The 4,977-nt window shown below is 53.4% G+C and overlaps 1 long non-coding RNA gene across 2 annotated transcripts in view; it reads left to right on the top strand.

Annotated features, from left to right (window-relative positions):
• The window catches only part of LOC108444598, a 3,194-nt gene extending 789 nt beyond the window's left edge, over window positions 1-2,405 (top strand). The window contains exons 1-3 of one of the 2 annotated variants that reach the window (XR_001859406.1): window positions 91-1,128; window positions 1,356-1,434; window positions 1,621-2,405. This is a non-coding gene — a long non-coding RNA (uncharacterized LOC108444598). Of the gene's footprint in view, window positions 1-90; window positions 1,129-1,355; window positions 1,435-1,620 lie in introns of those variants that run through there. The other variant, XR_001859401.1, reaches the window with a different exon arrangement.
• The last annotated feature ends 2,572 nt before the right edge of the window (window positions 2,406-4,977 follow it).

Below are 4,977 nucleotides of genomic sequence, written 5' to 3'. Positions count from 1 at the left end.
GGGGGGAGGGAAGAGGAGCGAGAGAGGGGATGGACGTAGGAGGAGATGGAGGAGGGCTTGAGGAGAAGAAGGAGCAGGAGAGATAGATGGGGAGGAGGAGGGGGAGGAGAAGGAACCGGAAGACGATGAGGAAGAAAGAAGACAGGCAGGCTCGGGGCTCCACCTGTCACTGTTTCTGCAGTCCCCCCGCCGCCAGGAGCTCATCCTGCGGGTGCAGGGAGGGGAAGCTCGCCCCAAATATCCTGGGGGATTCCTGGGATTCTTTTTGGGAGGGGAAGGATATTTGCAGTTTGCAGGACTTGAAACCTGAGCCACAAATGACGCTTGGGGGGATATTGGGGGTCCCCGGAGTTGATTTTTTTTTGGGAGGTGCCGGTGGCAGTTGCCGGCAGAGCCCGGGCGGTGGGCGGGGGCTGCCATCCCGTGTTACTGGCGGGGTTGGGAGGAGTGATGGCGACAGTGGTTTTGGAGATGATACCTAAATGGGCCAGAAAATCAACTTCCTAACACAAATTGAAGCGTTAGAAAGCAGGAAATTTTTATCAGTGCTGGACACACCCCGAGGATCTCTCCTTTAATCTGATGTGTGGGGTGAAACTTCACAACAGGTTGTTTATTCCATCCTGATCCGACATATTCATTTCAAGGCACATCCTGGCTAATCCACAAACATCACCATTCCTGGCAGTAATTTCCATCCATCTGCCTCCTGCTCGAAGTCGTTTTGTGGTCCTGGAGGACCGTCTAAAGGGGTCTCTGGCGGTCATTCTCACTGAGTGCCTGGATATTACCGATGACCTTGCCTTGAACTTTTCTTTGCCCATGAGCTGTTGCCTCTTGTTCCATAACTTGCCAAAAGCCCGACTATAGTTCTCGTTAGCTGTTTCTCCACAGGTTCCAGCCACACTTATCATCCTGTGTGCACACCTTTACATCCTTGTATCTTTTTTACAAGTCTTTAGGCTCTATCCATCACCTTCAGGGGAACTGAAAATTTTTATTCTCTGTGTTATTTATCAAGTGCCCCTGGGAGAGCCAGTAGAGGAGGAAGCCCGAGACTGCTGGCAGAGTCAGGACCCTTGGGACCCCAAAACCCCTGGCATCCTGAAGTGGGCACCCAAGAGAGTGGTGATCTGCAGGACCCATGGGACCCCCAGCAGCCCAGAGAAGGGGGACCCCCAGAATTGACTGTGAGATTGATCAGAGAGGGGCAACTGCTGGGAGGGTTTTTTGAGCTGAATCTTGTTTTGGAGGCTTCTATAGACACAAAATGCCCAGCGTCTTCAAGAGATGGATTTGGGCAGGGGACACACCCAACCCAATGCGCTCACCCCTTGCTTTTTCCCCCAAAACAGGACTTCTCATTCCCAAGCCTTGGTTGAATGGAGGAGGAGGCTGTGAGGAAGAGGAAGATGCCCCGGGACCCCCAGGCAGGTGAGGAGGAAGTCACTGCCCCTTTCCCCCTCTCTCCTGCTCCATCTCCCAGCCCAGCATCGCCCCCGGCTGCAGGACAACCCCGCTGCCGACGCCGTCCTGCCGGGGACGGACTGGGGGGATCTCCTTCCCCTTCCCTGTGGCACGGAGGCAAATCCCATCCTCTCCTTGTCCTTCCTCCCCCAGACAAGGAGCCGAGGACGGAGACCAGGGAGGACAAATCCCCTCAGCAGAACCTCATGGAAGAGGCCGTTTTGAGCGGCTTCACAGCACAGGAATCCAATGGGGAGGAAAAGCCCTGGAGATCCCACAGGAGGAGGGGCTGCAAACACAGCCCAGGGAGCTGTGAGGAGGAAAGACCCACCCTGTGCCGGGAAGGTGGCCGGAGATCCAGCCACTCGGAGGTGGCGGAGAAGCCTCACAGCGGGGAGAAGCCCCACAAGTGCTTGGAATGTGGGAAGAGCTTCAGCAAGAGCTCCAGCCTGATCTGCCACAGATGATCCGCACTGGGGAAACGGCCTACAAGTGTCTGGAATGTGGGAAGAGCTTCAGCCATAACCCCCACTTCCTCACCCACTACTGGTTGCATACCAGGAAATGGCCCTGCAAGTGTGGGGAGTGTGGGAAGAACTTTAACAACAGCTCCACCTTCACCACTCGCCAGAAGATCCACACTGAGGAACAGCCCTATGGGTGTGGGGAGTGCAGGAAGGGGTTTCAGGCCAGCTCCCATCTCCTCCTGCACCAGCGCACACACACAGCGGGGAGCGCCTTCCACTGCCCTGACTGCAGGAAGGGCTTCAACTGCAACTCCAACCTCACCGACCACTGACGCACCCACACCAGGGAGAGGCCCTACGAGTGTCCCGAGTGTGGGAAGAGCTTCAGCCAGGGCTATGCCTTGATCTCACACCAAGAGAGCCACCAGAAAGGGAAGCCCTGCAAGTGCCTCGACTGTGGGAAGAGCTTCATGCGCTGCTCCAACTTCACCCCCCATCAGAGGATCCGTGTTTGGCAATCCACGGTGATCCTCGTTGGGCAGAGACCTGGTTATCCCCATTCTGGGCAGTCCATGTTGGACAGTGTTTTGGATTTGTGTGGCCAGGTTTTTTTTAGGGGGGCTGGTTTTGGTTATTAATGTTGTTAGCAAAGGGATGGGAACAAAACAACAACGTATTTAGAGATTAGCTGATTTCTTGCACGGATGATAAGCAAATATCAGAAATAAACTATGTGGATAATAAGCAGATAACAGAAAGAAGTATAGAAAGGCAATGCATCAAATCATTACTACAGACTACAGCAAGTGATTAAGAAAAGGTACATCGGCAATTACCCCGATACGTTACCATCCTCCTGGTCTGTGCTTCAGGTGGGGAGCCCCGTTGCAGCGAAGGACTGGAGAAACCCTCCTGATAATTGGGAAATCCTACACAGAGCATCGGTGAGGCTTCCAATACTGCTGCAGAGGGGTCTCACTTCCCTAGTGTTACTTGTAAAAGTGTATGTGACGAGATGTTTCTATTGAAACTGTGGTCTGCCACACCCAGCTTCTGGCCAGGTGCCCAGGCATGTCAAGCACCAAGGCCCCATCTTCCTAAAATTGCTTCTGTTGCTTTGAAAAGGTGCATGTGTTTGAGAGTTCACACAGAGGTCAACTTTGGTTCAGCCTCCACACAGGGCCTCTCGCATCATTTGGTCCTTTGTGTGAACTTCAAGTTCATGCATGTGGCACAGAGGTTCTGTCCATCTGTCTGACTTTATACCAAATAACGCAATTAAATGTTGTCATTAGTACAATTATTATAAGCACAATTAAGATAGGGTGTACCAATACATCTCATGCCTTGGTGAATATCCAGAAAAAATGTCCCACCAATGATGGGCAGTTTCCCATTCGACTGGGACAGACAGTGACAGCAGTTTGTCTCTCTAGGAGGTTGACGCTGGCCTGATGCCAGGCACACACCCAAGCCGCTCTCTCACTCCCCTCTGCAGTGGACAGGGGAGAGGAAATACAATGAAGGGCTTGTGTGTCGAGATAAGGACCGAGAGAGATCCCTCATCAAAAACCATCATGGGCGAAACAGGCTCACCTAAGAGATTTAAAGTGAATTTATTACTAACAAAATCAGAGCAGGATAATGAGAAGTAAAACAAGAAAAAACACCTTCCCTCCACCCCTCCCTCCTTCCAGCTCTACCTCCCACCCCGGCAGTGCAGGACACAGGGAATGGGGGCCATGCTCAGTTCATCCCCGGTGCCTTCTCCCGCTGCTCAGGGACAGGAGTCGTTCCCCTGCTGCACTCTGGGCTCCCTCCCATGGGAGAGTTCCGCAGGAGCTTCCCTGACATGGCTCCAACCCACAAGCAGCAGCTCCCTGCGACCTGCTGCAACATGAGTCCAGCCAACAGTCCTCCCAAAGCTGCTGCAGCGTGGGTCGCTCTTCCATGGAAGGCAGTTCTCAAAGGACAGGTTTCTCCAGCCTGGGAGGAGGGAACCTCTCCACGGATCTCCCACAGGATCACAGCCTCTTCTCAGGCATCCCCCTCTTCTGGCACGGGGCTCCTCCATGGGCTACATGTGGATCTCTACATCTCCATGGATCTCCAGGGGCTGCGGGGGCACAGCTGCCCCACCATGGTCTTCACCATGGGCTGCAGAGGAATCTCAGCTCCGGTGCCTGGAGCGGCTCCTCCCCCACCGTCTTCACTGACCTTGGTGTCTGCATGTTGTTCTCCTCACATGTTCTCACTCGACTCTTCTCTAGCTGTGCCACAGCTTTTAATTTATTCTTAAGTCTTATCACAGAGGTGTTGCCACCATTTCCAGCTGGCCCAGCCTTGGCCAGTGACATGCTCATCTTTAGAGCTACCAGTGATTGGCTCTGCTGGACATGGAGGAAGCTTCCAGCAGTTTCTCACAGAAGCCACCCCTGTAGTTCCCCTGCTACTAAAACCAGGCCATGCAAACCCAATACACATGGTCACCTTATGGTCATCTCTTGGTCACAGTCATCACATCCTCACTGTCATCTCATGGTCATGGTCATTTCCTGATCACCGTCATCTCATGCACATGGTTATCTACCTGTAATGGTCATCTTGTGAACGTCTCATGGTCTTGATTGCCTCATGGCAATGGTCATGTTGGGGTCATGTCAGGATCACGGTCAGCTAATGGTCATCTCATGGTTGTGTTTTGTTCATCTCATGGCCATCTCCCTGTTGTGCTCATTTCATGGTTGTGGTCATGGTCAGGGAACCTCTCTAAGATCCTGAACTCGGGATTTTGGGATACTCAAAGACCGCTGGGGACAATGAGGCCTAGCCTGACCCCTCCCCCCATTTCACTGCCCCTCCAGGAACCCAACGCAACCAAACCATTCCTGGGGACACTGTGGACATGGGACGTGGAGCGGGAAATAAATCCCTGGGGATGGTGCTGGGTGCAAAGTCCCCATCCTGCTCCTGGTGTCCCCATTCTCATTCCTGGTGTTCCTAGTCCCGATGTCCCCATTCCTAGTTCCTGGTGTCTCCAACC

This window comes from Corvus brachyrhynchos, unplaced genomic scaffold (genome assembly GCF_000691975.1).
Source record: "Corvus brachyrhynchos isolate BGI_N302 unplaced genomic scaffold, ASM69197v1 scaffold440, whole genome shotgun sequence".
Lineage (NCBI taxonomy): Eukaryota > Metazoa > Chordata > Aves > Passeriformes > Corvidae > Corvus > Corvus brachyrhynchos.
Note: the sequence above shows the minus strand (reverse complement) of the source record. Positions and strands in the feature narration are given on the sequence as shown.